Source organism: Lepus europaeus, chromosome 17 (genome assembly GCF_033115175.1).
Source record: "Lepus europaeus isolate LE1 chromosome 17, mLepTim1.pri, whole genome shotgun sequence".
NCBI classification, from domain to species: Eukaryota; Metazoa; Chordata; class Mammalia; order Lagomorpha; family Leporidae; genus Lepus; species Lepus europaeus.
The window spans coordinates 76,664,134-76,685,969 of record NC_084843.1 but is presented as its reverse complement, the minus strand read 5'-3'; the positions used below and the strand labels follow the sequence as shown (position 1 = coordinate 76,685,969).

At 45.4% G+C, this 21,836-nt stretch overlaps 1 protein-coding gene across 3 annotated transcripts in view; it reads right to left on the bottom strand.

The window, feature by feature from the left end:
* SHLD2 (shieldin complex subunit 2) overlaps positions 1-21,748 on the bottom strand; it is a 73,375-nt gene extending 51,627 nt beyond the window's left edge. The window contains exons 1-2 of one of the 3 annotated variants that reach the window (XM_062214919.1): positions 21,668-21,748; positions 20,602-20,658 (exon numbers count right to left, since the gene is read on the bottom strand). The gene's annotated coding sequence lies outside the window, so the exon portion shown is untranslated. Of the gene's footprint in view, positions 1-20,601; positions 21,348-21,667 lie in introns of those variants that run through there. The other 2 variants (XM_062214920.1, XM_062214917.1) reach the window with 2 other exon arrangements.
* Positions 21,749-21,836: the final 88 nt, after the last annotated feature.

The window sequence follows — 21,836 nt, the reverse complement described above, 5'->3', positions numbered from 1 at the left end:
CTTGGGGGATTATGCTTGGATACAAAGAAGACAGCAGAGTCTCAGATGGGAGCTGAACAGGTGCTTTTATGGAGTTGGGGAGGCAGGGCGGTTCTCCCTCAGCACATAGAACTTCGGTCACACTGGGCCTGGAATTCTAAATTGTCCCCACCTTGGCACACAACACTTCAGTATGCACCCAGTTCAGTGTTTTACACAGGGGCTATTGGGTTTATTGCACATGACTTGCTCAAAAAAGCAGTGTTGCTTGCTACTGCCATTCCAGAAAAGTCAAATGTCAGTCACACTGGGCTACTCAAGGCAGGGATGCAGGTTGGGGAAGTCCCTAATGGGGCAGCAGATGATCTTTAGCAATTAGGGTCTGGATGCTCCTTCTCCTGCTCTTTGGAGTTGGAAGTGGATGTCAGGTCAGGAGAGGCTTGATTTAGTGAGTCTGCTTCTAGCCTGTCTCAAGGGGATACAGTATGCAGCTTCCCAAACTTATTTGATGATGGAACTTTTTCAAAGACTATCCCTCATACAGTTAATTTCTTTAAAAAAAAAAAAAAAAAAGAACAGCATTCACCACTAAAATTTTTTTAAAATGTTTGTTTATTTTTGTTTCATCTACTTGAAAGGCAGAGCAACAAAGAGAGAGAGAGAGAGAGAGAGAGAATCTCTTCCATTTGCTGGTTCATTCTCCAAACACCCACAACAGCCAGGGCTGTGCCAGGCTGAAACCAGAAGCGTGGAACTCCATCGGAGCCTCCCATGTGGATGGCAGGGACTCAAGCACTTGAGCAGTTATCCGCTCCTCCCAGGATGCATTAGCAGGAAACTGGACTGGAAGAGTAGCCAGGACTCAAACCAGCACTCTGATATGGGATGCAGGCATCAAGTGGTGGCTTAACTGGCTTCACCACAATGCCCACCCCTAAAATCTGTTTTTTTTTTTTTTTTTTAAAGACTGAAGATTCCCTAACTCTTATCTGCTACCACCTGCCTTTGAGTTAAAATTCTAATAGATGGTGGGGCAGGCACGGTGGTGCAGCGGGTTAGTGCCCTGGCCTGAAGCGCCGGAGTCCCATACGGGCACTGGTTCTAGTCCCAGCTGCTCCTCTTCTGATCCAGCTCTCTGCTATGGCCTGGGGGAGCAGTGGAAGATGGCCCAAGTCCCTGGGCTCCTGCACCCACGTGGGAGACCTGGAAGAAGCTCCTGGCTCCTGGCTCCTGATCAGCGCAGTTCTGGCCGTTGCAGCTATCTGGGGAGTGAACCAGCAGATGGAAGACCTCTCTCTCTGCCTCTACCTCTCTCTGTAACTCTGTCTTTCAAATAAATAAAATAAATGTTTAAAAAAAAATTCTAATTGATGGTAAACCAAGTATCAGGTGAATAGGCCTGGTGGTTAAAGATATGGAAAAACTATGAAATGTGTATCTTTCTAGTGTTATCTATTATTTTGTGAGAGGCAGAAATGGTCAAACATGTAATGAAGTCATAGTTCCTACTGGCAAAAGCACCCTTGGTTTGTACAGCAGACTCCTACACATCAGTATTTCCTAGCGCCCTGCAAAGACACCATGCTTCAAGATTTTTTTTTTATTTATTTATTTTTTTATTTTTAACAGGCAGAGTGGACAGTGAGAGAGAGACAGAGAGAAAGGTCTTCCTTTGCCGTTGGTTCACCCTCCAATGGCCGCCACGGTAGCACGCTGCGGCCAGCGCACCACGCTGATCCGATGGCAGGAGCCAGGTGCTTCTCCTGGTCTCCCATGGGGTGCAGGGCCCAAGCACCTGGGCCATCCTCCACTGCACTCCCTGGCCACCGCAGAGAGCTGGCCTGGAAGAGGGGCAACCGGGACAGAATCCGGTGCCCCGACTGGGACTAGAACCCGGTGTGCCGGCGCCGCAAGGCGGAGGATTAGCCTAGTGAGCCGCGGTGCCGGCCATGCTTCAAGATTTTAATTACACATGACTTAGTAAGTCTGAAGCACATCTTAAATATGCTAACAGGTGTTTCAGGAGAGGTAAAATATTTAGAGTATTGTTTTACAACTTTATGAACGGATACATTTTCTAATTCTAAAAGATGTTTAATATGAAGCCTTGCAGACTGTACTTCAGAACTTAAATTTTTTTTTATTAAATTTATTTGACAGATAGAGTTAGACAATGAGAGAGAGAGACAGAGAGAAAGGTATTCCTTCCATTGGTTCACCCTCCAAATGGCCGCCACAGCCGGCACGCTGTACCGATCCAAAGCCAGGAGCCAGGTGCTTCTTCCTGGTCTCTGAGATGGGTGCAGGCTCAAGTGCTTGAGCCATCCTCCAATGTCTTCCCAGGCCATAGCAGAGAGCTGGACTGGAAGAGGGGCAACCGGGACTAGAACCCAGAGCCCATATGGGATGCTGGCACTGCAAGCGGAGGATTAACCAAGTGAGCCAGGGCGCCAGCCCCTTAAATATTGTTTTTAAATTAGGTTTGCATGACTTGAAAGAGATCGTGGATCACACATACAGTCAGTGCATCCTTCTGGGGACTCAGAACTTTTTTTTTTTTTTTTTTGACAGGCAGAGTAGATAGTGAGAGACAGACAGACAGAAAGGTCTTCCTTTGCCGTTGGTTCACCCTCCAATGGCCTCTGCGGCTGGCACGCTGCGGTCGGTGCACCACGCTGATCCGAAGCCAGGAGCCAGGTGCTTCTCCTGGTCTCCCATGGGGTGCAGGGCCCAAGGACTTGAGCCATCCTCCACTGCACTCCCGGGCCATAGCAGAGAGCTGGTCTGGAAGAGGAGAAACCGGGACAGAATCTGGCGCCCCGACCGGGACTAGAACCCAGTGTGCCGGCGCTGCTAGGCGGAGGATTAGCCTGTTGAGCCACGGCGCTGGCCTGACTCAGAACTTTTTTACAGCCTCCACTGGACCTGGCATCAAGCCTTGCAAAAGCCTGGAGACTTAATGCTTCCTCGACCCGATCAGGACTCAGAGTAATCTGTACCCAGCCTCCCACCCCTAGGCAACAAGACTGTGCAGGCCAAAATAACAAATGAACACCAAGCGCTTCCATCCAGGCTTGCCCCTTCAACCAGGGCTGAGCTCTGTCAAAGAACAAGGCAGCTCCATGCTGGGGTGCTGAGCACAGGCCACAGGCCGTAAACACTAAGCAGACCTGAAACAGCAAAGCCAACTTTGCGCACGCCCAGGCGCTCTCCACCTGTCAGCACACTGCTCTGCACAGTTCAGCAGAAGTCTGAGCTCAGCTAAGACCACCACGTCTTGCATACTCATAACCATCCAAAAGGTAAGCCCAGCAATTAAGCCCCCTCCCCGCTCCACTCCTCTCCTTTCTGCTCTGTACTCGGCCTCTCCTGCCCCTTCACGCTTCCTGCAACAGCTACGCTCCCTGATAACCTCCACCTCGTTCCCGTGCAAACAAGCACTCTAAATCCTGAACCCACTTCCACAGTCTAAACGCAAAGCTTGTCCAAACGCAGACCTGAGTGCGGGCTGCTCTTTGTCCCACTCAGCACACGCCGCACACACGTCATCCTCTGTTCTCACATAACAACAGTTCTTTTTCAGGTTGTGCCATCTGTTCCCACCTCTCCTTGCTTCTGTTACCCACTGACCTCCTGGTCACTCCCTCATAGTCATTAGACACTGAAACCTGGTTCAGAACGCCCTCCGTTCTGCCACGGTTTCCAAGCACCCCACTTCTGTTGAGGCTGACGCCTTGAGCTAGCTAGCCTTATGGTTCCCTGGTCTGCTCAACTCCAATAACCTTCACTTTGTCTCTATTCCTGAAACCACTCGGTGGCCAGATTACATCTGATGTCAGAACCAGCAACTGTTCCCCTGAGTAAGTCTCCCACTCCCCAATCTCAACTGCCAGCCACTTCGGATGCCAGCAGCTCTTCTGGTTTCCTTTGTTCCCTGCCTCCTGCACTCAGTGATCCACCATTTCAAGCGCTCTGCCTACTGGAATCTCTTGCCTCCTTATCCCTTTTGTCACACTGGCCCAGGAAACCCATACCAAGATCAACTTAATTGTTTAACTTCCTTGCTCAGATATTTAGGCTGCTGGGCCCTAAGAAAAGGGAAAAATCTTTCATACAACTATGTAAGGGGACTCTAAAAATGCTCATAGAAAAATGGAATTAGAAGTATGAGTTTATTCTAGTGCAAAAAATTTTGAATTCTATGGATACTTTTTCATAATATACACTTTCCACATACTATGAAAAAAAAAAGTTCACCCAAAAAAACTTTTGCACTCAAATAAACTCTATTTTTAACATCATTTTGCTATGAACTTTTTTCTTTAAAAACGCAGGCAGAGAGACAGAGAAAGATCTCCCATCTGCTGGTTCACTCCCCTCTGGGCTGGGCCAGACTGAAACCAGGAGCCAGGAACTCAATCTGGGTCTCCCACATGGGTTGCAGAGGCCCAAGGACTTCAGCCATCACCACTGCCAGCCAGGGTTACAGCAACAGGAAGCTGGAATCAGGAGGAGAGCCAGGACTCAATCCCAGACAATCTGATATGGAATGCAGGGGTCCCAACTGCAGGCTAACTGCTGTGCCCAAAGCCTATCCTTCCATGAACTTTTTAGAGTACCCTTGTAAATACCAAAGCTGTGAAAAGCACATTAGTTCAGTTCTGCTAAGTACTCCTATGCAGTTTGCTCTCTCATTTCCTTCAGTAGCCACAGAAAATTCTCCTTTTCCTCAAACTCTCCCCTACAACCACCATGTCTCCCCTCCTGTCCCTGTTAGCTCAGTTGACCAAACTATCCCTCCCTTACTAAAAACAATTCCTCAGGTGTTAATCCAAATTTCTCATCTACCACCCAAACACCTCCTCAGCCACCACCCCTTCTGCCTTATTTCTAGTGGAAGCTGTCTTCCTATTTCTGCTAGAATCCGGGGTCTTCACTCCCTTCATTTCTGCACAGCGCAAGGACAATGTCTAAGGATTCACACACACCTCCCTGCTGCCGCACCTCCAGCGTGTCCTTTTCCACCTTCACCACTCAGCACAGGAACGTGCTGAGGTCTCTGATCCACACACCCAGCTGACTACCGTGATATATCGACTTTTTTTCATAAGACTGACTTCCTGTCTCTACCCTCCAGTCAACTACTCATGCTCAGTCTGCAGCAACCTGGCCTTTATCTCTACGTAATGTGGAAACTCCACCGAAGCTTCTCTCTAGAAGATGACCAGTCAGCTGCAGATGGCCAAGACAGGGGACACTTCTCTGTCCTCATATTAGTTGAGCTGCTTGATAACACTTGACACTGCTGACCGTGTTATCTTTCTTAAACCCCCTTGGTCTTTACACAAACACTAGACGCTGGTATTCTCACAGAGCTCCTGTCTTTGTTTTTTCCCACAACCATCCAGGGACTATTATATTTACATTACTTATTCACTGATGACAAAATTTATATTGCAAGCTTTCTCCATCTCCCACCTACCCCATGCCTTCAGAGACCAATCCTTCCAACAATCTCTGACATCACCTCCTCTGTCCTGAGGACTTCACACCTTAAGTTATCCGCTCTCTGTGTTACATTAACTCTCTTCTCCACTGATCACTCTCATAGGCACGCATTACCAGTGTCTGCCATCATAGAAACAGATACCTTTCTTGACCCCTCGTCCTGCTCCAATGATCTAGCCTGGTTTTTTGTTCTCTTCCAATCAATCTTTTCACACTGTCTATTCCACATATCCAATTCACTCCTTAACCCAGGATGATCTGACTTCAACTTCCACCACTGCACGGAAGCTGCTCTTACCAATGTCACTGCAATTGCTTTGAACTTCACATGCTTACCATGATTCAAACCACCAGCACATTCTCCACAGAACTGAACCACTACACTATCCAGCCTGTGCCTGTGAAATTCCTCACAGCTACACGAGGATCCAGTGTCCTGTTTTATTTCCTATACCCTATCCCTACATGTTCCTATCCATTCCCACTGTTCTAAACATCATTTCTCCTTATAGCTCTACCCAGACCTTTCCTGAGTTCCAGTTCCATTTATTCATCTCTCTACTCTGTAACTCCATTTGGTTATTCTACAAGTATCTTAGGGTAAAGTTGTCCAAAATGTCCTCAACCTTCCTACTACGTCTTTTCCACCTTGGAACCGCCTAGAATCGGTCATTAGCAATGGCCCAGAAGGACAGAGGATGACGCAGAAATGGCTTCTTCTCAATGACAGGAAAAATTCTAAAGAACTTCTCTACCAACACCCTCCACACCAGAAAGAAGTGGTGGTGGGTGGGAAGGAACTATGTAGAGAAACTGAAGGTTTATCCAAAGGACTGAGTATTTCATTTACCCAAGGGTTTGAATTAGCAATTAACTTTGCAGGGCCAGCGCTGTGGCATAGAGGGTAAAGTCACCGCCTGCAGTGCCGGCATTCCATACAGGCGCTGGTTCGAATCCCGGCAGCTCCACTTCCAATCCAGCTCTCTACTATGGCCTAGGAAAGCAGAAGATGGCCCAAGTCCTTGCACCCACATGAGAAACTTGGAAGAAGCTCCTGGCTCCTGGCTTCGAATTGGCACAGCTCCGGCCATTGTGGCCAATTGGGGAGTGAACCAGCGGATGGAAAACCTCTCTCTGCCTTTCCTTTTCTCTTTGTGTAACTCCGACTTTCAAATAAGTTAATAAATCTTTTATAAAAATAATAAATAATTTTTAAAATAATAACTAGCTCCTACACAAAAGAATGAGTCAGAATAAAATGTGATAGACAAAATAAACTTTATAATTTTCCAATAAACCAAATGTTAAAAAGATAAAATTGAAAGTGGACAATCACCATTTTTTAATTTGGATATCAAAGACCAAAAATAGTTTTTGTTTTTTAAATAAGTTTCTATTTCTGTCTTAAGAACAATGCAATTATAGAGGTCTAAAAAGATGATAAGTGCCAAGCGCAGCGGCTCAATAGGCTAATCCTCCGCCTGTGGTACCAGCACACCGGGTTCTAGTTCCGGTCGGGACACTGGGTTCTAGTTCCGGTCGGGGCACCGGATTCTGTCCTGGTTGCTCCTCTTCCAGGCCAGCTCTCTGCTATGGCCCGGGAGTGCAGTGGAGGATGGCCCAAGTCCTTGGGCCCTGCACCCGCATGGGAGACCAGGATAAGCACCTGGCTCCTGCCTTCGGATCAGCGCGATGCGCCAGCCGCGGTGGCCATTGGAGGGTGAACCAACGGCAAAGGAAGACCTTTCTCTCTCTCTCTCTCTCCCTCTCTCTTTCTCTCTCTCTCACTGTCCACTCTGCCTGTCAAAAAAAAAAAAAAAAAAAAAAAAGATAAGTAAAATCACAGGGTACCTTCTCCAGGTTTAAGCTATTTAAAACAAAAACAGTAAATCTAACAGACCACTCAGAAAATTTTAAAGACACACACACACACACACACGTACACAAACTACACAGGAATAAAACTTAGCCTACAAAAACTTTACTGAAGGTATCAGCTTTGTAACACAGCAATTAAGCCACCATCTGTGCTGCAGGCATCCCATATCATATCCCAGTGCCAGGAGTTCCCACTGATCTGCTTCCAATCCAGCTTGCTGCTAATATGCTTGGGAAAGCAGCAGGTGATGACCTTGCCCCCTATTACGGAGACCCAGGTGGAGTTCCTGGCTCCTGGATTGGGCCTGGCCCGACCCTGGTTGTTGTGGACATTTGGAGAGTGAATCAGTAAAAGGAAAGATTTCTCTCTCCCTCTTTCTCTTTCTCTGACAGTCTTCCAAATTAATAAACAATTGTTTGTTTGTTTTTAAAAAATAGCTTTTGTGAAGAAAACAGATTGTGTGGACATAATGAAAGATGCCCCATCCTATTCTATAGTTAAACCATGTAAGAGGGGCCAGCACTCCAGCACAGTTGGCTAAGCTGGTTCGTGTCCAGGCTGTTCCTTTTCCGGTCCAGCTCTCTGCTTTGGTTGGGAAAGCAGTAGAAGATGGCCCAAGTGCTTTCTCTCTGTCCCTCTCTCTCTGTCAGTAAATTCACCTCTCAAACAAATAAATAAAATCCTTTAAAAAAAAAAAAAAAGATACCAATGCCTCCACATGAATCCATAAATACAATGCAACTCCAAGTAGACCATGATCTTAATTTAATCATAATCAGTATTAGCCATACTTAGAAATATAAATAACAATATAAGTTCCAGTTTTCCAAAATCATAAGCTAGATTCAAATCAATTATTCCTATGAAAACAGAACACTAGATGTAAACCCTAATAAAGGCCATCTTCCCTTTCACATTTTAACCTAAATGAATGCATTTTCCCTTCCCCTAGCCTTGTGAATAAGGTTTGCATAAGAATTTCAGGAGCCTACAGAAAGGAGATGACTTGGAATGGGGGATCTTAGATCCAGCTATTGAAGAAGCCTCCACAGTGCTGAAGCTCGTTTCCTGGATAGACCACCATCAGAACAAAGCCTGAAAATCTGCATAATTACCCACTGACTGGACTTTTTTTTTTTTTTTAAACCTCCCCTTGCAGCTGCTCTTGTCCCTTTAAAAATCCTTTTTGCTGGTAGTCAAGAGCACATTTTGAATCCAGAAATTACTCTTACTCTTTCCCAGACGGCCAGCTTCTTAAAATAAACTCTTCCCTCTTACCAATGCTAGGCTCTGGTGAATTGGCCAACCACGCAGTGAGCAGCAAGGGCCTGATTACTTATCTGGTAACAGGTGAAGCATGAAAGCTAATTCTTTTGCTGTTGTTGTTTTTAATATTTATTTTTCTGAAAGGCAAAGCAATAGAGAGAGCGGGGAAAGACAAAGAGAAATAGAAAAAGAGATCTTCTATCCACTGGTTCATTCCACAAATGGCTACCACACACAGGGGTGAACCAGGCTGAAGCCAAGAGCCCAGAACTCATCCTTGTCTCCTACTGGGGTGGCAAGGGCCCAAATACTTGGGCCACCTTCTGCTGCCTTCTCAGGCACATAAGTAGGAAGATGTAATAGAAGTAGAGCAGCAGTACTCAAATGAGTACGCCAATATGCATCCACTGTGCCAAAATGCCAGTCCTGAAAAACTAATTCTCAAAGTCATTTATAGATAGCCTGAGAGTAACAATAAGAGAAAATCAGGAATCTAGAGCAAGTTAGCATTGAAATTGCTTTATGTGAAGGTATTTGATCATCAAGGACAGTAAGAATTTTTGTTTGGTGGCCTCATGGGGTAAGGGGAACAAAACTCAAAGCACAGGACCCACATAAAATAATGAGTCTAATAAGAGAGCATCCCTATAATAACCTGTAACCAAAAAGGCAGCACCCTCAGCATTAATGGTCATCCAAGTGTAAACCAGTACTTGCAGACTCTTAACCACGGTGTGCACTGTTTGGTGGTCCAGACAACTGCAAGTCTTGGATTAATGTGGCACTCTGCCTCACCACAGAAAAATAAAAAGTTAGCAAATATGAAACAGTAGGTAAAAGACAATAAAGTGACGGAGGATAGAACAGGGTAAAGACAGCATTTGAAGAAGTAACAGTTGAAAATGTTCTACAACTATGAGAGATCCCAAGCATACACGGGAGAACAATGCCAATGAATTGGCCCTGTGAAGAGAGGTACATCTGGGGAGATGCCCCATTTGACCTCTCTTCCTGTCCAGTCTGGAACATTCCCACTTCCCTTGCAGATAAACACACTTCAGCCACAGTGAATGATGATGCAGTTACCTAATGCACACTGTCTCCATCAGGCCATTTTGGTTAAAAAAGAGACATTAGGTCACTAAACAGAAGCAGAGGTATTTATAAAGATACACATAGATTATAAATGAAATTAACTTTGAAAAGTCATTCTTCTAATGACAACACATCATAGGGTTCTGGCCAGGATTTGGACTGAACATGGCTGGACAGCTGCCCAAAAGGTATTCAGTCAACTGTAGACTGAGGAACACAGAATAAAGGTCACAGGGTACCAACCACGACTACTTGAAAGGGCTGAGGACATAGCAGTGACTGTGATGAACATCTGTGGTACAGCTCAAGGCGTTTCAGCAAAAAGCATGCTGGTCAACACACCAATCTGACTACTATAACCATCAAAAATGCATATAGCTGTACCAACATTAATTTCCTAGTTTTAACAAACGTACCATGCCTATGTGAGATGGTGACATCAGAAAAAGTTTAGTGAAGTGTAGATGGGGAATTCTGGGGTATCTTGGCAATCTTTGTGTAAGTCTACAATTTTTTTTTTTTTTTTTTTTTGACAGGCAGAGTGGACAGAGAGAGAGAGAGAGACAGAGAGAAAGGTCTTCCTTTACCGTTGGTTCACCCTCCAATGGCCGCTGTGGCCGGCGCGCTGCACTGATCCGAAGCCAGGAGCCAGGAGCCAGGTGCTTCTCCTGGTCTCCCATGCGGGTGCAGGGCCCAAGCACTTGGGCCATCCTCCACTGCACTCCTGGGCCAAGCACAAGGCTGGACTGGAAGAGGGGCAACCGGGACAGAATCCGGTGCCACGACCAGGACTAGAACCGGGTGTGCCAGCGCTGCTAGGCGGAGGATTAGCCTATTGAGCCGCGGCGCCGGCCTACAATAATTTTTAAAGAAAAACTGTTGCAAAACAAATTATAAAAAAAAAATTAAAAAAAAAAATTTTAGAACTTTCTGGCAGTCTTCTTCAGCGTTCAACAACCTCAAGTCTTCAGCATGCTTCACCCAACCCTCAGTGGCACTCAGGTGGACTCCTCAGGCCACTCTCACGGCAAGGCAGTGGCTGCCGTGCGGTGGGGTCCACTGCCCAGCCAGGGAAAGCTGCCAGTTGTGGGACAAGGAGCGTGAGTTCTACACCAAAGACCCCCCTGGGCTCAAAGCAGGCCCTGTGCCAGTGCTGGTTATGAGTCTTCCATTCATCACCTCTGTGCTCATGCTGCACGTGGGGGCAAGTACACTCGGGCCCAGACTCAGCTATGCCCATCTGCCATCTGAGGAGGAAGGAAAAAGCCCAACATATCTTGGACCAAAAGTATAGTGATTTTCTATTCATGAGAAAGAAATTTTCTGTAAGCTTACTGCTTTACAAGGAGCATAACAATTAAATATTGGAGGATGGCACTGTGGCAGAGTGGGTAAAACCTCTGCCTGCAGCACCGGCACCCCATATGGGCACCAATTTGAGTCACAGCCGCTCCACTTCCAACCCAGCTCTCTGCTATCGCCTGGGAAAGCAGTAGAAGATGGCCCAAGTCCCTGCACCTGCATGGGAGACCCAGAAGAAGCTCCTGGCTTTGGATCGGCCCAGCTCCAGCCCTTGCAGCCAATCGGGGAGTGAACCAGCAGATGGAAGACCTCTCTACTCTCTGCCTCTGTAACTCTTTATTTCAAATAAATAAATAAATCTTTTTCTTAAAAAAAAAAATTAATATTGAAAAACCTGTTTTTTTTACAATAAACTTTTTAATTCATTTATTAAAAAATCAATTTTAGGGCCAGCACTGTGGCGAAGTAGGTTAAGGCCCCAACCTGCAGCACTGGCATCCCATGCGGGCACCAGTTTGGGTCCTGGCTGCTCCTCTTCCAATCCAGCTCTCTGTTGTGGCCTGGGAGAGCAGTGGAAGATGGCCCAGGTCCTTGGGCCCCTGCACCCGCGTGGGAGAACTGGAGGAGGCTCCTGGCTCCTGGCTTTAGATCAGCTCAGCTCTGGCCGTTTCGATCATTTAGAGAGTGAACTAATGGAATGGAAGACCTCTCTCTCTCTTTGCCTCTCCTCCTCTCTCTGTATAACTCTAACTTGCAAATAAATAAAATAATTCTTAAAAAAAATCAATTTTAAAAAGTAGAAAAACTGAATATACTACTCATTGTTTTTTCAACTATTAGTTGATATTTGATGCATATCTTTGAGCACTTTTCTTTCATTTTTCAGAATGTTCAGATTCTTTCCTACATTTAAAATTATATATTTTTTGTTAATTATTACTGCTTTAGATTGGGAACTATAGAGAAAATTTTTAAAAAATAAACATTCCATAACAAATTTAAAAGTGATAAGGATCAGAAATAGTATGAATCTACAAAAATAGGCCTGCATCCTCTGCTTCCAATCCAATTCTCTGCTAATACACCTGGGAAAACAGCAAAGGATGGCCCTGCCACCCCTGTGGGAGACCTGGAAGGAGTTCCTGGCTCCTGCCTTTAGCTTGGCTCAGCCTTCGCTGTTTGTAGCCATTTGGAGAGAACCAGGGGACAGAAGATTTCTGTCTCTCCCTCAACTGTCTGTCTCTCTGCCTTTCAAATAAATAAAAGTTAAAAAAATTATACAGTACATTATAGCTAACATAAGAATATACAAAAAATATTAATCAAAATAATCCCATTTTTGGCTACTAATAGTACCCAACTTAGAAAAAACAAACGGGGGTAAGGATGAATGCTTGCTTTGGCTTGAGCCTTTCATCACAAACACTTCTTGTCCTTGAGGAGTCCCTTCCCACTGACATAACCATGTGTCTGTGTTCTCCACTGACAATTCCTTTGCTTGTTTTTTCTTTTCTTAATAGCTAACCTGAACTTTCCTTACGGATGGCCAGCAGCTGTCAATCTCTGCCCTCAACAGTGCAGTAGTCTCTCTGTCTTCATGGGTTTCCAGGAACAGCCAAGGCTGCAATTCAAAGGATTCCACACTGAGTGGGAAAGCGGTGGATAACAAGCATGGAAAAGGCTCCCTGGGTGTCCACTCTGTAACTGCAGAAGTCCTGTTCCAAACTATGCTGCTGATAACCTACCACTCTAACACAGAGACACAGACGCTTGTCCTTTCTGCCCTCAGGACAAAGAAAGGCAAGGACTTCTCATTTCAACACAAAGGCCAGATTAGTTCTTTTAAAATTGTAAGCTTCTTGTCCAGGTGTTACAGTGATCACAGCAAGCTGTGGATGGTGACTTCATCTAAAAGTCTATTGTCATTTGAGAACTTGACATTTCATTATAATCCCCAGAGTTCCCCAGAAGTTGAGAATGGGTTTTGGTCCTGCCCTGTCTGGCAACAAAGTAAACATCACAGCACACAGCTCTTCCCTTACAAGCTGTCCATGGTAAAAAGCTGTCCAAAAACAGGAGGCCTAATCTTAAGACTGTTGTCATTATGTAAGTTCTCCAAGAGAACTAGAATTGAAGATTTCCCAATGTAGAGGAATGAACCTGCATCAGAATTCCACATGGTAATTTAAGAATATGTTCCTCTCTGCCTTAAACTGCCCTTGTACAAGTAGTCTAAAGAAATAGCTTAACACAATAAAACAGCAGAGAGCAAGTCAGTTCTTTCTGTAACAAAAATGGCAGACACTATTGGCTGTCTACCTAACACCAATTCCTTCCACCCTCCTTGATCACAGAGCCTGTGAACTTACAGGTTAAAATTGTAGAAAGTCCCCCTCTTAGCTTCCCTGCAACCAAGGCATGGCCATGTAACCCTGTCCTAGCTACTGGGGCCTAACAGAGGTAAAGCAGGCTGGCAGGCCTGTGGAGGTTTTCTCCCTGGTTCTTAGGTGTACCTGCATGTGACCCCTGGAGGGGGTATAGCCATCTTACAACCTTTAGGAAAGACACCACCAACTTGCTGGACATGACAATGGTAGAAAAGCTCAGTCTCCAGGATTCTAATTAGAAATACTTGTGGTTAGCTTAGCTTGTTGCTTTGGTTTGCATCATTTTTATTGATATTGTTACTTGAGAGCCAAACCATCCTACCTAATCTAGATATCAATTATCAGTTTACTTGATGCCACTTGGCTGACCTAACATTACCTCAGTCTTGCCCCCTACTGCTTCCCTGATTTCCATCTTTTGTGCCCTTTTAAAATTCTAATTGCTCTTAGAAGCAAGCTCAAAGTAACTGTACTTAAACCAAGGCTTAAAGGTGAAGTTGGTTTCTTCTTTAACTCCTGCATGATATGATATCAAAGGGAAGGTACCTTCTGCTTCTCTGGTCTACTTCTCAGTTATATCTGCTTTCACCAGTATTACAGATTTGCACACACACACACACACCCCCTTAGCTCATATTTCCTTTCCTACTACCCAAATTGCAACAACACAGTGAAATCACAATTGATCCAAAATGTTTAAAGACAAAACGCCAAAGACAGGATAAAGATTTGCTTGTATGGGGCATCACCCATATAGATTAATAAAGAGATGAATGGTGAGGCATTTTGAATGCTGAGTAACCGAATGTATTATCCTTTTTACACATAAGGAAAACAAAGAAAACCTCAAAAACACAAAGACATACATAATGAGCAATATATATATGGTACCACAATCCTACCTTATTTCAGCTAATTTTAAAAAGCTTTCACATTTCTTGCATGCCACGTTTAAAGGGATAAAATGCTACATGATTTTTCTTGTTTAGTCACATCATGAAAAAGTCCTTAGGCAGGAGGTGATAAACCTTTGTTGGCCATTACTGAACAATACAGCAAAATGAAAACTGAACCAGCCAGATTTAACTAACATTTGGTTTGTTAGGAAAAAGATTTTGAGAGAAAAAAAGACTACAAATGTTGAAGAGTCCAGATTTCCTTTGATATGGTTTCTTTAAAAGGTACAACTTACAAAACTTTTCTGAACATCATTTAGAAATAAAAAATTTTCCAGAAAACTTCAGCACAAAAGCTTGAAAAACAACCTAGGATGCACCAAAATGACCGATGCTTGGAAAAATCCTAACTAGAGTACATTCATTTTCAACCAAATTGCTATCTAAGCCAAGTTGTTTTCATGGTTAAATTACTTTTAACCAGAGTACATGCTAACCCTATATTTTCATTTATCTTCATATTTCGCACATGCTCCTTCCTTAATGGGGGTGGGGAGCCTTGTATTCTCATTTTCATTTGGCTGATTAAAGAAGCATTAACTAGCACTTGTGAACTAAAACCTATTAAGAATACGGAGATCTGATAAAAGTTTCAAGGTTTTCAGTCCCTTATCATGAAGGTCCTTGTTTATGGGGCCAGCGTTGTGAAGCAGAGGGTTAAGCCACTGGCTGGGACACTGGCACCCCTATCACAATGCCAGTTCCAGTTCTGACTACTCCACTTCCAGCATCCTGAGGTGCTGGGAAGGCAGCAGATGATGGCCCAAATACTGGTTCCTGGCACCCACCTGGGAGACACAAATGGAGGTCCAGGTTCCTGGCTTTGGCCTGGCTCAGCCCTGGCTGTTGCAGGCATTTGAGGAGGGAAGCAGCAGATGGAAGATCTCTTTCTCTCTGTCCCTCTATCTCTGCTATTCTGCCTTTCAAATAAATGAATAATCTTAAAAAAAAAAAAAAAGAAGAAGAAAATGCTTAGTAATACTTTAACAATAGGAGTGTAAGGAGCTAGCGCTGTGGCATAGAGGGTTAAGCCACCCCTGTGATGTGTGCATCCTATATGGGCACCTGTTTGACTCCTGGCTGCTCCACTTCTGATCCAGCTCTCTGCTAATGTGCCTGGGAAAGCAGTGGAAGATGCTCAGGCCCCTGCACCCACAGGGGAGACCTAGATGAAGCTCCTGGCTTCAGCCTGGCCCAGCACCAGTCTTTTGCAGCCTTTCAAATAAAGTAAATTTTTTTTTAAAGAAGTGCAAAGCATTTTTTACAAGGACTCTCACTTCTTAATTTCAAACTTACTACAAAGCTCCAGTGATCAGGACAGCTGTAGCAGTGGCATGAGGACAAGCATCTGAATAAGCAGAATAGAACTGGCAGTCCAGGTACAAAACCCTCACATTTACGTCAATTTATCTTCCATACAGTGTGAAGTCAGTTCAATCGAGAAAAAAACAGTTTACAACAAATGGTGCTGCAACAAATTGGTTATCCATATGCAAAAGAATGACATTGGATTCCCATCCTCATCTCACGTACAAAAGTAACTCAAAAATGGGTCAAAGATCTCATTCGGATCTGGCTAAAAGGTCCGTGAGAGTCTCATAGGCATGGAAAGCCATGACACGGTGGCAAAAAACAATCTAAATGAAAGATCCTGGTGAACAAGACCCCAGCAGAAGGAACAGGCCATCAAGGAGAGAGGCGCCTTTCTCTGAAGGGAGGAAGGAACCTCCACTGTGACACGGCCTTGACTAAACAAGTTCAGAGTCGGTGAACTCAAGGGACTTCCATAGCCTAGACAGCTCATAGCAAGAGTCTCGGGTGATTGCTGACGTCATAAATAAGAGTGCCAATTGTTAAATCAACAACGGGAGTCACTGGGTACATGCTCCCCACGTAGGATCTCTGTCCTTAATGTGTTTTACTATGAAACTTAAAAACACTACTAGTCGAACAGTACCCTATACCTTGTGCGGTTGTGTGAGTGCAGCCTGTTGAAATCCTTGCTTAGTATATACTAAGTTGATCTTCAGTATATGAAGGTAATTGAAAATGAAACTGGATAAAGGGCGGGGAGGGAGAGGGAGAGGGGAGGGCCACAGGAGGGAGGGAGGTTGGGGGGGAAGCCACAATAATACAAAAGTTGCACTTTGTAAATTCACATTTATGAAATAAAAAATTTAAAAAAAATGGGTCAAAGATCTAAACGGAAAAGCTAAAACTATAAAATAAAACCCTTAGACTAAGACATATGTGTAAAACCCTATAACCGCCAGTTGGAGGTGTGAAGATTTTTTTCTGCCAAGGGTCATTTGGATATTTATAACATCATTCACAGGCCATACAAAATTATCAACTTAGAAATCAGCCTGCTATACACGTATTGAATGTCGAGTCCCAGGTGCAGTAGCCTTGGCAGGACCAGACCAAATGATTTCATGGGCCTTATATGGCCGGCAGGCCAGACGTTCCCCACCCCTGAAAAAGCACAACAACAACAACAACAAATTTATAAAATGGACTTCATCAAAATCATAAGCTTGTGTGTGGGGTGGGGATGTGGCACAGCAGCTTAAATCATGGCTCGGCACGTCCACATCCCATACTGGAGGCCCTGAGTTCCAAGTCCTGGTACTCTACTTCCAATCTAGCTTCTTGCTAATGAGTGCCCTGCAAAGCAGCAGCTGGTAGTCCAAGGACTTGCATCTCTGCCACCCCTGCGGGAAACCTGGATGGATTTCCAGAATCCCGACTCAGGCCTGGCTGTTACAGTCATTTGGGGAGTGAACCAGCACATGGAAGATCTCTCAATCTCAATCTCTCTCCCATCCTCTCTCTCTAGCTCTGTCACTCTTTTAAATACATAAACACTTCATGGTGCTTCAAAGACCATAGAAATGTGAAAAGACAGTCTCCAGAATGACTGAAAATACTTGCAAATCATTGATCTAATTAATTCACTTACACCTCTTCAATAAAAAGACAACCCACCTTAAAGATGGGCAAAGGCTCTGATCAGACATTTCTCTAAAGATACACAAATGGCTAATAAGCATATGAACAGATGTTTAACATCCTCTTTAGCTGCCAAGGAAATGCAAATGAGTAACACTTCAGACCATTAGGATGACTATAATTAAAAGACAGATAACAAATGTAGGTGAGGATGTAGAGAAACTGGAACCCTCCTTTCACTGCTGGTAAGAATTAAAATGGTACAGTCCCTATGAAAAAGTTTGATAGTTACTAAAAACTTTAAGCATGGCATTGCCATGTGACCCAGGAATTCTACTCAAAAGAACAGAAATATGTCCATACAACAATTTGTGCAAGAATGTCCATATTAGCATTTATTCATGATAAGCAAAAAGTCCATCGATGAGTAGATAAAAAAAAAAAAAATGTAGTAGAGGGGCCGGCGGTGTGGCATAGCAGGTTAGGGCACAGCCTGTGACGGCAGCATCCCATACAGGTGTCAGTTCCCCTGCTGCTCCACTTTCAATCCAGCTCTTTGCTGATGGCCTGAGGGCTTGGGTCCCTGCCACTCCCTTGGGAGACTCAATGAGGCTCCTGGCTACTGGAATTGGGCTGGCTTGGCCCTGGCTGTTGCGGTCACTTGTGGAGTGAACCAGTAGTTGGAAGACTAACTCTGCCTCTCTCTATGTAACTCTTTTAAAATAAATAAATTTAAAAAGGGGAGGGGGACGATGCTGGGTATAGCAGGTAAAGCTGCCGCCTGAAGCACCAGTAACCCATATGGGTGCTGGTTCAAGTCCCAGCTGCTCCACTTCTGGTCCAGCTCTCTGCTATGGCCTGGGAAAGCAGTAGAAGACAGCTCAAATCCTTGGGTCTCTGCTCCCATGAGAAAGACCCGGAAAAAAATCCTGGCTTCGGATCGGCTCAGCTCTGGCTGTTGTGGCCAATTGAGGAGCGAACCAGCAGATGAAAGACCTCTCTCTGTCTCTCTGCCTCTCTGTGACTCTGCCTTTCAGATAAATAAATAATCCCCACAGGGGATGCTAGAGCTTAGCCCACTATACCAGTGCCAGCCCCACAACAAAAACAATTTTAAACTAAATAGAAGTAGCCTTATAAGACTTGAAATTTCAGTCTTATCCAGCAAACTGATTATCAGCCATTTATTTAGTCTCTCAGCCTCAGTTCCCCTTTCTGTTAAATCAGGAATTACAATACCTTCTTCACTGTGAAAACAAATACTCTTGTTTACTAAATCTTGGGGTGTGGCTAGCAATTGTTAGGAAAATAGTACAGTCTTATCTATAGCACGATCTACAACCTGACATCATCCTAGGCTCTAGCCCTCTACTGCCATTGCTGGAAGCCAGGTGACAAGGCCCAACCACAGCTGTCAGGCTCCACTCCCAGCCTAATGGGATTCTGTGTCACCCTCCACCTCCATCCTAATGGGATTGCTGCTCCCAATTCCCTGCCTGCCCCCTGGCAAAGTTATAAAAGGACCAGTTCTTGAACACAGGGCTCTTTTTCTCTCCTGTCATGCTCTCTAACCCCCACATCTCTCTGTCTATCTTTCTCTTGATCTCTCTCTTACCCTCTCCTTCTCTTTTTCTCTCCTCGCCCCTTCCCTCCAACCTGCTGTGTTTATCCCAATAAACCTTCTTCCTTACTCCGGTATTTAGTGTGTTTTGTGTTCTTAATTTTTAAATGTATTTGTAGAGTTTTAAATTTTTTACAACTTGAATTTAAAAACAAAGAAAATTAGAAAAAATAAAAAAGTGTGTAACGTATGGAAAAGTCAGCTTAAATTTTATAGTCAAGTTAACATTGACAAAAATGAGTATGGGGCCAGCCTGCAGCACCACTATCCCATGTGGGCAAGAGTTGGAGTCCTGGCTGCTCTACTTCCCTTCCAGCTCCCTGCTGGTGCACCTGGGAGGGCAGTGGAAGATGGCCCAGGTGCTTGGGACCCTGTCCCACATGTGAGACCTGGAGAAAGCTCCTGGCTTTGGCCTGGCCCAGCTCTGGCCAATTGCAGTCATTTGAGAAGTTAACCAGCGGATGGAAAATTCTGTCTCTCACAGTCTCTCTAACTCTGCCTTTCAAGTAAATAAATCTTAAAAAAAAAAAAAAAAAAAAAAAAAAAGTACCATACTCAGAAAGTGAATATTACAAATGAATGATAACTCATAACCTATTAATAAAAATGAGAAGACTGTTGCAATATATTAAAAAATGTATTCCTGTTTTCTCCCTTGAATAAGGACATGAGTAAAAGAAGACAAGCTGGAATAGCACTCCGGATTTCACTGAATTAAGTTCCACAAGGATTTCATCTCCTCTGAAAGTTGTCATCCTGGAAATTGATACCCTAATTAAAGTGTTGCTTTCAGGGGCCTGGGTGCTGTGGGGTAGCAGGTAAAGCAGCAGCCTACATTGCAGGCATCCCATATGGGCTCCGATTCTAGTCCTGGCTGCTTCACTTCCAATCCAGCTCTCTGCTAAGGCCTTGGGAAAGCAGTAGAAGACGGCGCAAGTCCTTGGGCCCCTGCACCCACATGGGAAACCAGAAGAAGCTCCTGGCTCCTGACTTCAGATCAGCCCAGCTCCAGCCGTTGCAGCCATCTGGAGAGTGAACCAGTGGATGGAAAACCCTTCTCTCTCTCTCTGCCTCTCTGTAATTCTGCCTCTCAAATAAATAAATCTTAAGGGAAAAAAAAAAGTTGCTTTTATTAAAGAGAGGTACTTTCCTTTAAAAATATATATTTGAATAAATTCAATTAATTTAGCAGTTGTAAAGAAAATAAGGACCTGTGTGTCCAAAATAACTAAAGATAAAACAATAACAAATAAAAATGCGTGTGAGGCTCTTGTGGAGCCATTTTGTAAGACATTAAACACTTTAGATGCTCAGTAAAAAATCATTTCCACAGGTCCACCCGCATTTCTCACTGCATTCAGTGTGTAGAATTCGGAAACACAAGCCATAGAGGAAGCAAAGTCAAACATTTATTTTTCAAAAGGTTAAGGTTATCGAGAGACAGATAAACAAGGCCCAGAAAACCACTTTCCTCAAAAGACACAGAAGAATTTAATCTGAGAGGAGAATTCTTCCCACATGTTTACTGATGCTAATCAGAAAATTCTGCAATTACAGGTGGAGGGGGGCATGTTTTCCAGCGATTTTTTTTTTTTAATTTTTGCTACACGAAAGTGGTAAAATATTTCTATCAAGTGAAAAAAAGAAATGTGGTACCTTATTCTTTGGATCATGAAGGCGAACTCAGGATTCCAAGTCAGAGAATATTTTCGGCTGAAAAATACCAGATAAATACAATGAACGCCTACGATTTATTTAGCCAATAAGGGAAAAGTACAAGGTTCCCCAGCAAAGAAAGACGTTTGCTTTGAGGGTGCAGGGAGATGCACACATGTCACTGCACCGACCCAGGTTATCATTTTCTGTTTGGGAGGCGATGATGAGAACTTTCTCTTTCATGTCCTAAGAGATGACAAAGTGCACATCAACGTCAAGTCAACGAGGTGCCGGTGTGGGCAGGGAGGCCGAGCCCGGTGCCCTGGGCTCTCGGACCGCTGCCTTCAGTGTCTGAGTCATCAGATTCTCACACGCACCTTAATTTATCAACTTAGCATTTCCCATCCAGTATGCTGATCAGCACCTAGATGAACCCTCGCGTGCCTTGAAGTTGACAAACCGTCCAAAACACGCCGAGGGGACGGCACTAGAGAACGCCTAACGTGGTGAAAACACTGTCCAAATCCAAATCTAACTTCTGCAACACCCTCGAAGGCACGGAGTGCAGCCCGGCTCAAAGGAAACCTCCCCTTGGAATGCCGCAGCCTTCGGAAACAAGCTCCGGGGAGACGCGATGCAGCCCCCTACTCTTAATTCATTGCCGGCCAGGTCGAGAGCGCGCGTCGGAAAACGGGGCTCCCCGGGCGGTGCAGGTGCGGGTCGCGATCGCCGTGGCGGAGGGGAACGCGGCACAGGCACCAGCCCGAGGGGAACGCCAGCCGCACACGCTGCCTCAGCCTGCCGGCCGCCTCAGAACGCCAGCTCGGGGAGGCAGCGTGGAGGCCCTGCCTTCGATCGCCCCGGCCCGCGCGCCCCGCGCCCCCCACGCCCTGCCCCAGCAGCCCGGGGGACGCCAAGGAGCGGCACGGTGACTCACTCGCCCCGGGCACACGGCCAAACCGCCGCGGCCTCGCCCCAGCGCCGCGCTCCCGCGGCCTCCCAGAGCTCCGAGGAGGGCCCAGGCCCCTCCCCGGCCGCCCCTCACCACCCCCGGCCGCGCGCGGACCTGAGAGCCCCGCAGTGTTGGGGGGCGGGCGAGGCCTCTCCGGAGCGCCGGCCGCCCCTCCCCCGCCGCGGCGCGCGCGGAGTCGCCGAGCATGCGCACCGGCACCCCCCGCGCGCGCCCGGCCGCCTGCGCGCCCCCGACGCCTCCCGCCTGGCCGCCTGGCCGCCGC